The 12,260-nt window shown below is 38.4% G+C and overlaps 1 protein-coding gene across 1 annotated transcript in view; it reads right to left on the reverse strand.

Moving 5' to 3' along the window:
• Positions 1-12,260, reverse strand: part of LOC108589047 (olfactory receptor 10T2-like) — a 68,178-nt gene that overhangs the window by 9,608 nt on the left and 46,310 nt on the right. The gene's annotated exons all lie outside the window — the stretch shown is intronic.

A 12,260-nucleotide genomic window follows, 5' to 3' on the forward strand; every position in this document is an offset into this window, starting at 1 on the left:
GAACCCAGATACATCTGAGCCACCTCAGGTGCACGTGAAGATGCATATTTTGGGGCTTTACCCTAGGATCTCCTATATAAGAAATATTTTAGGTGGAGCTTGGAATATTTTGCAATCAGTTTATGTGATTTCTTTGATTTTCAGAAAGTTTAGAGCTACTGACTTCTTTCTGATAAAAGCTCGATGTTTAGAAGATGAGATAAATAAATAAATAATTAATTACAGCAAGCAAAGAGGGCTAAGCTAGGGACAAGCACAAGGCACTACAGCATTACTGAGAGGAAGTACAATTCTCACATTTAGTACCAAAACGAATGGGTCTCAAGCTCCTTAAACTCCCCTTACACCTTTCCAATCCAGTCCAACAATATTTCTTTTCTTTTCTTTCTTTCTTCCTTTTTTTTTTTTTTTTTTGGAGACAGAGTTTCGCTTTGTTGCCCAGAATGGAGTGCAGTAGCACAATCTTGTGTCACTTCAACTTCTGCCTCCGAGGTTCAAGTGATTCTCAGATCTCAGCCTCCCAAGTAGCTGGATTCAGGAACACACCACTACACCTGGCTAATTTTTTGTATTTTTAGTAGAGATGGGGTTTTGCCATGTTTCCCAGGCTGGTCTCAAACTCCTGAGCTCAGGCAATCTGCCCTTCTTAGTGTTAGTATTACAGGCATGAGCCACCACGCCCGGCCACCAATATTTCCTTTTGTGAAGGATTCAGAATTTTTTTTTTGTGGTATTAAAAAAATCATATATTTACTGTTTCAAATTTTAATTCTGAGAAATAAGAGGTTTTCAACTAATATATGTGTAATATGGACTAATACAAGTACATCTTCATGACATATGAGTCTCATTATTCCAATGTTAATGTGATTTCTGTAGAGAAAGTAACGTATATTTGGAACTAAGAATTATTTACAATGATGGGTCATTTTACACATCAAAGGGCTGAAGGGCTATCACAGCAAACCTTTTTTTCTACCCATTTTTCATATTAGTCATCATTATCCATTCATTAGCTCAGAATCATTTCCATCTTACAGAAGAAACTCAAGGATATCACAGTAGTCCTGTTGGGCTGAGGAGAGTATAACTGAAGTTCGAAGAGGCTGAAGCAACTATAATTAATGCAGCAAAATGCTGGAGAGGAACATCCATTTAGAGAAAGAGTTCCAGAAACATCCATATGGGAACCTTTGCATAATGAGCAGATTACTGACGTGTAAGCATAAGGTGAAACTCTACAAGACTGGGCAAAAGAGTACGAGGAGGCTCTTAGCTAAATAATTCCTAGAACTCACAGGAGGTTGGAAGATGTTTGAGTCTGAAGGAGCTGGGGTGGATAAATCCCACAGAACAGTTGAGACCTCCAGTAAAGGTCTCAAAATCTCATGCCTTAGTAATAAAGATAAGCTAGGTCTCAGTAAAGCCCACTTTTGAACTGCCTTAATTATACTTACCTATAAGCTTCACCTGACATATTCTATGTGGTCCATTGATTTTCAACAGAGGTGTAAGGCAATTTAGTGAGGAAAGTCTTTTCAATGAATGATGCCAGAGCAACTCAGAATCCTCATGTAAAAAAAATAAACATTAAACCTTCCTGAATGCCATAGATTAACTCAGGATAGATCATACACCTAAATATAAAATTAAAACAGTAAAAATTTTATGAGAAAATATTTGTTACATTAGGATTTTTTTTTAAAGAGCACAAGAAACAGAAACACCAAAGGGAAAAAAACCAGATACATTAAATATTATCAAAATATCAAAATTAAAAGCTCGAGCTTTAAAAAATACAACATTAAGAAAATTAAAATACATGCTACAGATTGAGAAAAATATTTGTATCATGTGTATTGCATATGGCATTTTTTATATCCAGAATATATAAAGAATTCTGACAAATAACTAATTAGAAGTTCAATTACCCAATGAAGAAAAGCAATATACTGGATCAGAATTTTCTTACTCTCAAATACACAAGATACACACAGACAAATACACACACACACATACACACACACGCACCAATAAACACAGAAAAAAGATGAATGACGAACATCAACAGAACCATGACGGACACCATTACATACATTTTAGAATTTCTATAATACAGAATATTGAAAATACCAATTGTCAAGCAAAAACGTGGAACAACTGAAATCTTTTTACCCACTTTTGGGAGTGTAAAATGACAACTATTTTTTTTTTTTGGGGGGGGAGGAAGGCAGGAAGGGAGAGAAGAAGGACGGTAGGGATGAAGGAAGGGATGAAGGAAGGAAGGAAGGGAGGAAGAGGGGAGGGAGGGAGGGAAGGGAAGGAAGGAAATCAAGCAATGAGAGAGACATTGCCGACCTGGATCTAGAGGTTTACAAGTTGATTTCTTTTTTTTTTGAGAGAAGAAAAGAAAAAAAAAAAATAAGTAAAGGAGAGGAAGAAAGAGGAAGAGGAAGAAAGAGGAAGAGAAAGAGGGAGAGTAAATGGAAATATTGCTTTATTTTGAAAAAAAATGGGTATTAATAATGGCCAATCAATGTTTCATTTAAACTTATGGGTAGGTGTGATGTGGTATTGACAAGAATGTATATTTTGTGTGTTTGAAGTGGAGAGCTCTATAAATATTTATTAAGTTTACTTGTTCCGGATCTGAGTTCGAGTCCTTGATATCCTTAATTTTCTGTCTCATTGAATCTAAGTCTCTATGTATCTGGGTGTTAGGATCGTTAGCTCTTGTTGTTGCATTGATCCTTTTACCACTATATCTTTGTAGCTTTAAAATCTATTTTATCCGATACGAGAATTGCAACTCCTGCTTTTTATTTATTATTTATTTTTGCTCTCCATTTGGTTGGTAAATCTTTTTCCATCCCTTTGTTTTGAGTCTTTGTGTATCCTTGCATGTGAAACAGGTCTGAATGTAACATGCCATTGGGTTTTGGCTGTGTCTTTTGATTGGGGGATTTAGTCAATTTAAATTTAGGGTTACTGCCATTTGATGTTGACCGGCTGTTTTATCCATTCGTTGGTGTAAATTCTTCTTTATGTTGGTGCTCTTTACTTTTTGGTGTATTTTTAGAAAGGCTAATACTGGTTGTTTCTTTCTGTGTGTAATGCTTCTTTCAGAAGCTCTTGTAAAGCAGGCCTGGTGGTAATAAAATCTCTGAGTTCTTGCTTGTTCATAAAAGATTTTATTTTTCCTTCAGTTGTGAAGCTTAGTTTGGCTGGATATGAAATTCTGGGCTGAAGGTTCTGTTCTTTGAAGATGTTGAATATTGGCCCCCACTCTCTTCTGGCTTGTCGAGTTTCTGCTGAGAGATCTGCTGTAAGTCTGATGGCCTTGCCTTTGTGGGTAACATGACCTTTCTCTCTGGCTGCCCTTAGTATTTTCTCCTTCGTTTCAACTCTGGTGACTCTAACGATTATGTACCTTGGGATTGCTCTTCTTGAGGAATATCTTTGCAGTGTTCTCTGTATTACCTGGGGTTGAATGTTGACCTGCTTTGCTAGTTTAGGAAAATTTTCCTGAATAATATGCTGAAGGGTATTTTCCAGCTTGGATTCATTCTCTCCGTCGCATTCAGGTACACCTATCAAACGTAGATTTGGTCTTTTCACATAGTCCCACATTTCTTGGAGACTTTGCTCATTCCTTTTTATCCTTTTTTCTCTAATCTTTTCTTCACGTTTTATTTCATTGAGTTGGACTTTGACCTCTAATATCCTTTCTTCTGCTTGAACAATTCGAGTGTTTAAACCTGTGAATACTTCTCGGAGTTCCTGTATTGTATTCTTCAGTTCCATTAATTCACTCATACTCCTCTCTAAGTTGTCTATTCTCAATAGGATTTCATCAAACCTTTTTTCAAAGTTCCTAGTTTCTTTACATTGGGCTACAACGTGTTCTTTTAACTCACTGAAGTTTGTTATTATCCCTTCCTTGAAGAGTGATTCTGTCATCAGGGTGCGCTCATTCTCCATCAAGCCTTGTTCCATTGTTGATGCGGAACTGTGATCATCTTTAGAGGGAGAGGCGTTCTGATTTTGAGTGTTGTCAGCTTTTTTACGCTGGTTTCTTCCCGTCATTGTAAATTTATCCTCCTGCCGTCTTTGAATTTACCAACTTTCAGATTAGGTCTCTTGAGTGGACGTCCAGGTTGTTAGTTCCCAGGGCCAGAGCAGCAGCGTTAAAACTGATGGTGCTTTTCTGCCCAGGATTCTCCTGTCTGGCTTCCTTCTTGTGTCCTAGTAGGCAACTCTGCCTTCCCGGGGCTCCAAACCTCGGTCAGAAGGGGAACCGGTCCTGTTTACTCTGCGCCGAGTGCTGCCGCACCGAGGTGCCGTCACAGCTGCTGAGCCGGGCTCTGGTGTCCTGCTGGGGACCCGGGCCGGTCCTCCGAACCTGTTTACTCTGCTCCGAGAGATGCCGCGCCGAGGTGCCCGCGGAACCGCTGCGCCAGCCACAAGAGTCGCACTGGCCATCCGTGTGTTTCCTCCACTGGGGGATCTTCTGCTCCGTGAGCGACCAGAATTTGTCTGAAAGTGTGGCGTCCTCTAGTTCTCCGCTCCTTCCCTGAGAGCTGCAATCCCGAGATGTTAGCGATCGGCCATCTTGGATCGTTCTCGACAACTATTTTTAAGAAACATTTTGGTAGTTTCTTAAAAATTTAAACATTCAACCACAAAGTGACCTGGATTTCCACATGTATTTATTTACCCAAGACAAGTGAAACACATGTCTGCAGAAATACTTATACACAGGTGTGTATAATAGTTTTACATGTAGCAGCCAAAATTTTTAAACAGTAAAAAAAACCTGGCCAGGCGCGGTGGCTCAAGCCTGTAATCCCAGCACTTTGGGAGGTCGAGGTGGGTGGATCACGAGGTCAAGAGATTGAGACCATCGTGGTCAACATGGTGAAACCCCGTCTCTACTAAAAATAAAAAAATTAGCTGGGCATGGTGGCGCGTGCCTGTAATCCCAGCTACTAAGGAGGCTGAGGCAGGAGAATTGCCTGAACCCAGGAGGTGGAGGTTGCGGTAAGCCGAGATCGTGCCATTGCACTCCAGCCTGGGTAACAAGAACGAAACTCCGTCTCAAAAAAAAAAACCCAAAGTGCAATACATCCATACAGTGGAATGCACTAATCAATAAAAATAAACAACTACTGATATACAAATACGTGAATAAAATTTAAAATCATTATGTTGAGCCAAAGAGGTTAGACAAAAATGAATAGAAACTATATTATTTCATGTATATAAGATCCTGGATGATCGCAAGCTAAATTGTAGTGAGAGAAAGTAGATCAGTGATTTACTATAATTTGGGATGAGAGGAATAGATTGCAAAAGTGCATGGGGTAAAAATAAATGTTTGCTATTTTTATGGTAGTGATAATTTCACTTGTACTACATTTATAAAAGTTCATCAAATTGTACATTTTAAACATATGCAGTTTACTCTAGGTAAAATATATCATAATAGTTAAAAGAAAATCTTTAAAGGAAGAGATTAATCTAGAAATTAAAGTAAATGCCTGCCAAAATAAAATTACCAATGCTATAAGTATACACAAGAAACATATAAAAGAGCGCCAAATGAGACTTACTAAATAATTACTGAAGTAAAATACACACGTAACATTTACCATCTTTACCATTTTAAGTGTACAGCTCAGTGTTGATAAACACATTTAGATTCTTTTATTTTTACCTTCATTTCCTCTTCATGTTTTCCTTCTCAGCTTCTTATAACCACCATCTTATTCTCTACCTACCATAAGATCCACTATATTTAGAAGACCCCATCATCTCAGCCCAAAACTTCTTTAAGCTGATAAGCAACTTCAGCAAATTCTCAGGATATAAAATCAATGTGCAGAAATCCCAAGCATTCCTATACACCAACACTATTGAAACAACCAAATCATGAGTGAACTCCCATCTATAATTGCTACAAAGAGAATAAAATACCTAGGAATACAACTAACAAAGGATGTAAAAGACTCCTTCAAGGAGAACTACAAACCACTGATCAAGGAAATAAGAGAGTACACAAACAGATGGAAAAATATTCCATGCTCAGGCTTAGGAAGAATAAATATTGTGAAAATGGCCATACTGCCCAAAGTAATTTATAGATGAATGCTATGCCCATCAAACTACCATCGACCTTCTTCACATAACTGGAAACGTTTTCTAATAAAAATAAAAGACAAGGTGAAACACTTAATTTAAAGATCAAACACAATTGTTGAACCAAGTACTTTCTCAAATCTATAAAGGAAAAATGTAATAGGAAAATAAAATAAATAGATAATTTTCAAAAGTTGAATAACAATTTTTAAAAAAGTGTTTTACTGTCCAGTCTATCACCGATGGGCATTTGGTTGGTTCCAGGTCTTTGCTATTGTAAACAGTGCTGCAATGAACATTCGTGTGCATGTGTCCTTATAGTAGAATGATTTACAATCCTTTGGATATATTCCCAGTAATGGGATTGCTGGGTCAAATGGAATTTCTATTTCTAGGTCCTTGAGGAATCGCCACACTGTCTTCCACAATGGTTGAACTAATTTACACTCCCACCAGCAGTGTAAAAGTGTTCCTATTTCTCCACATCCTCTCCAGCATCTGTTGTCTCCAGATTTTTTAATGATTGCCATTCTAACTGGCATGAGATGGTATCTCAATGTGGTTTTGATTTACATTTCTCTATTATGCAGCCATAAAAAGTGATGAGTTTGTGTCCTTTGTAGGGACATGGATGAACCTGGAAACCATCATTCTCAGCAAACTGCACAAGAACAGAAAATCAAACACTGCATGTTCTCACTCATAGGCAGGTGTTGAACAATGAGAACACATGGACACAGCGAGGGAATCATCACACACTGGGGTCTGTCGGGGGGAAATAGCAGAGGGACAGCGGGGGTTTGGGAGTTGGGGAGAGAAAGCATGGGGAGAAATGCCAGATATAGGTGATGGGGAGGAAGGCAACAAATCACAGCCAGGTGTGTACCTATGCAACAATCTTGCATGTTCTTCACATGTACTCCAAGACCTAAAATGCAATTAAAAAAAATCTTACATACAACACCAAAAAAAAAGTGTTTTACTTCTACTACTAATCCAATAATTGTAAATGGAATCAAGGTATCATTTTTATATTTCATCTTGGCTAGAATTTAAAAGATTAAAGGTAACATTATATACATTATGGAGGAACTGGCATCTTCACATATTGTTAATGAAAGTATAAGTTTTATAGCCTTTGTAGAGATAGTGTGCTAACATGATGCATATTAAAATTTGAAATGAGAATAGACTTTGACTCAGCAATTTCATTTTGTGTGTAATGTGCAATTTCTCAAAAAATAATTTCATTTACCCAAACTCTGAGAAAGTTATTAAAATTAATAAAATGGCATTTATAAAGTTGTTGCAAATATAGACAAGAAAAATCAAAACTCTAGCATTGATTGCAAAGATTGAGGTAGGTTTACATATCGTTACTTTTTGAGAGTAAATAGAAAGCTGCCTAAGAATTTAAAATAGTAGGTTTGATAGAGAAAGTAGAAGCTTATATACATATCGAAAGACTAGGAGAATAGATGTCAAGAAAGCTGCTCTTGATTTTCAGAATCGCAAGGATCACAGGAAGCCCTCAGAGATGGTCTTGGCTGCTGCAGTGCTGATGGGTGATTCTCAGGAAATCTGAACTCGAAGGGCAAAAGTCCACATCTATCATCTGATAAGTGGCATAAGTCCACATCTATCTGATAGAACTTGAAAGGCAAAAGTCCGCATCTATCATCTGATAAGTGCTGGCATATCATGCTGCCCCAAACAACTGGCTTCCCTCTTCTCCCATCCACATGTTTCATGAATGCTCCTTCTTTGTGAAACCCTTTTGGCCAGGTGACATGGAAAGCAGACATCAGGATGTCCAGGATTTTTTTTTTGAGACGGAGTTTTGCTCTTGTTACCCAGGCTGGAGTGCAATGGCGCGATCTCTGCTCACCGCAACCTCCGCCCCCTGGGTTCAGGCAATTCTCCTGCCTCAGCCTCCTGAGTAGCTGGCATTACAGGCACGCGCCACCGTGCCCAGCTAATTTTTTGTATTTTTAGTAGAGATGGGGTTTCACCATGTTGACCAGGATGGTCTCGATCTCTTGACTTTGTGATCCACCCACCTCGGCCTCCCAAAGTGCTGGGATTACAGGCTTGAGCCACCGCGCCCGGCCTGATGTCCAGGATTTTTATTCCTACATTGTGGTATAGAGAACTTGGAAGTTTAAGGATGATACTAAGTACCAGTAAAACAGAGTCAGCACAGGTTTCCCTTCTAGATATTCACCATCCACACACATCTTTCTGTTCATGTTTAAATTTCCAAACGGTAATAATGAATTTAATGCAAATATGCCTCACACAAAGAGGTACCCATATTTATCTCTAAAAAGGAAACACAGAGTTCCACAAGTTAATACATTATTTGATAGCCTTTTCTTTGTAGATGGAATTATAATGTTTTACACCATCAACATACCTTATATAAACTAGTAGGTTAAGGCAAGGTGGAAAAATGATCAACGTAGACATATATACGTAATAAAACAAGCAGTAAAATAAAACAGCTACTGCAATCCTTGTTTCTGTAAATTAACATGACTATCACTGATGTTTATAATTTTTTAAAGTTTCACCTATTTATATTCTTTTGAACTCACTTTGTACCCCAACATTTTTGAAGGGCTTGAGCCATTAGTAACTTTGCCTAAATTAGGTTGCTTTAGTCTTCTATTAAATTTTGCTTTTGTATATGAAGTAATGAAAAATGCAGCCATCAAAAATGATGAGTTCATGTCCTTTGTAGGGACATGGATGAATCTGGAGAACATCATTCTCAGGAAACTGACACAAGAACAGAAAATGAAATACCACATGTTCTCGCTCATAAGTGAGTGTTGAACAATGAGAACACATGGACGCAGGGAGGGGAGCACTACACACTGGGGTCTGTTGGGGGGAATAGGGAAGGGACAGCAGAGGGTGGGGAGTTGGGGAGAGATAGCATGGGGAGAAATGCTAGATATAGGTGAAGGGGAGGAAGGCAGCAAATCACACTGCCATGTGTGTATCTATGCAACAATCTTGCATGTTCTTCACATGTACCTCAAAACCTAAAATGCAATCACAAAATAAATTAATTTAAAAATTATATCATGCATATTTAAAAAATGCCCTAGAACATCTAGATTCTAGACATACGCTCTTCTGCCTTGGTAGTGTAGTGGCAATGCCCTATTTTTCTTTCAAATACAAGATTCATTTTTGTCTGGAGATTACTGGAACAGAAAGACAAAGTAGACTGAAGTGTCTAATTTGAAATGGCCATCTCAATTTCCATTTTTGTGTTTCTCATCTGCATCAGCAGAACCTCCTCTAACCATCAAGACTCCCCAATTCTCCAGATAAGTCACCATCTTCAGAAGTTCTGATGTTCTTAAAGGTATTATTTCACAAAGCTCAAACTTACGCATGTAAGTCATTAGGAGTAATAACAGAAGGAATCATTTCATCTCCCCTCACATTGGTTCTCAGACTTACACGTGTTTGTTATTAGAGAATGGACACAGTCCTTTGGCTGCTGGTTCAGAGTCTATTCTTCTTTGGGCAGACACATGGGGCTCTATTAGGTATTGGCACAAAGCCAGTGCAGTAACTGAGCCTCAAGTAAACCATTTCATATTCTACCAGGTCACCTCCTTTTGAGTGGTGCAGTACACAGAGCTTTCCCAGTATTATTTAGTAAGTAATTATAATTATCTCGCTGACTTGTAAGGTCATTTCTCCCAAAGACCAAGTTCTCAAATACACATACATTAATTTCTGAGCTCTCCTTTCTGCTGCTATACTACTTACTTCTTCCTGCACCAATAGCATGCTCTTTTTTATTACTAAAGCATATTTTTACTGGGAAGAGTGAGTGCCTATATTCCTTGCCCTTTACAAGATTGTTTTATGTTTTCATATAAATCTTGGAAATCTGATTGTCAGGGTGATTTCAAAACGTATGCAGAGATTTGGGTTGGAATTACATTGGCTTTATAGATTAGCTTGAATAAATCTCACTACTCTATATTATCATTCTGGTAAAATACATTCATAACATAACTCACCATTTGATGATAGAGCTCAGCTAGATCTGATATATTTACTAAAATTTTAGGTTTTTGTAAAACATCTCAATGTTCTTAATTAGGGTTTCTGGGAGCAGGGGCCTGGAAAGTCAATTTGTAATTCAGCCCTCTTTTGATTCTTAGAAACACTAAAGTTCAGTGTCACTGGACAAATTCATCAATCTTCTGACTTAAAATTTAGTAAAATTTTTCCACTTGGTCTGCTGCATTACAGTCTTAATTGTGGTGGGCTCTCCTTCAGAATCCATTACAGATGGACTCAACTTTCAAAACATACATGGGCTAATTATGCTCATGGCTTCACTTCCCCAGTCTCCTCAACTGAGGTCACCTTTGAGAAACTAATGACATTACTTTTCCCAAAATAAACCTGACTTCTAATTAACCTCAAGACAACGCCTCCGGGGCAGTAGATCTAGCCTCAGGAGTCCAGTGATTACAGTGCATGCTTCTAATAACCACAGCCCATGTTGGTCATCAGAACTTCTGAACATGGTAATTTATCAGGAGAACTGGGGAGTCCTGATGAATAGAGGAAGCTCTGTTGATGCAGATGAGAGTTTCTATCTCAAGGCAGCTTCCCTCTCTTTCCTCAGGCTCTGATCTGTGGCTCTGATGCTACTTGTCAGGAGACCTCAAATACTGAATAACTGTATTTCTCTAAATTAGAAGGGAGAAAGCAATGTAAGTACTTACTGAGCAGTGGGAACATTGACCTAGTTTGGGGTTTTGTGGGGCCTGGACTTGAATGATGAGCAGTGTTTGAGAAAGCCTTTCTTTGTGCCCCGAATGGAGATCAGGGATGACATTACTGGTAAGCATCAGAGTTAAAAAGGATAATCAAAGGTACCTTTCACTGCAGATACTAAGAGTGACTGAGAATGGACTTTATAATTCTCTGAATTTGGCTGGGTATGGTGGTTCATGCCTATAATCCCAACACTTTGGGAGGCCGAGGCAGGTGAATCACTGAGGTCAAGAGTTTGAGACCAGCCTGGCCAACACCGTGAAATGCTGTCTCTACTAAAAATACAAAAATTAGACAGGCACGGTTATGTGTATCTGTAATCCCAGCTGCTCAAGAGGCTGAGGGAGGAGAATCACTTGAACCCTGGAGATGAAGGTTGCAGTGAGCCAAGACTCTGCCATTGCACTCCAGCCTGGGCAACAAGAGCCAAGCTCCATCTGAAAAAAAAAAAAAATTATCTGAATTGTTCTCGATGATCATATTGCGTTAGTCTCACACCTAGCTAGATTTTATTTTCTTCCTTCCTTCCCTCCCTCCCTTTTCTCTCCCTCCCTCCCTCCCTCCCTCCCTCCCTTCCTTCCTTCCTTCCTTCCTTTTCTACTCCTCTTTTTCATTCACTGGTGAACTCATGGATTAAATGAAACAGATACTCCTCTTCTCTCACTTTTCGAATTCTCTTTCTGCTGTGTATTCCTGGATGCATGCTTTTAGCTGTAGTTGAATTCTAGTATTTCAACTCCATTTTAATATGGCAAACTGGAGAAATTAAAAATTTTTATTTGTATCTAAGAAGTTAAAAACTCCTATACTATCTGAGGCTGCCTACATAATTTCTCTCAGTTAATTGATTAATGTTTTCCTTAAAATAAATATTTGTATTTCTTAAAAGTTTTACATGTGAAAATTCTGTATATGGGGGGAACCCAGCAACCTCAAGTATTATGTCTCTATTTAAATCCAGATTACAAAAAATCCCAGTGGAACATCTGAGGAATGAGAAAAATTAAACACTGAAGTACCATCTCCAAGGATCACAGCCTGAATTCTATTCATAGGTTCTAAAATATGACCATTAAGGGGATTTTGAGATCATCTAACTAGAGAGTCTTTGATCCTCTGAGCAGGAAAGCCTCCTAGAGGTCACAGTACTTGGCTACCATCTCAGTCAAAACCCGTTTGTAAAATGTTCGGGGATCCTCTGCTTTAGTGCCTTCCATGTATCCCAGCAGTTTATTTCATTATTGTTTATGCTATCTCTTTAATTAAAAACATCTAAATATTGAATTCAGGTATCTCATCTAAAG

The sequence above is a fragment of the Callithrix jacchus genome, chromosome 18 (genome assembly GCF_049354715.1).
Source record: "Callithrix jacchus isolate 240 chromosome 18, calJac240_pri, whole genome shotgun sequence".
Classification (NCBI taxonomy): Eukaryota; Metazoa; Chordata; class Mammalia; order Primates; family Cebidae; genus Callithrix; species Callithrix jacchus.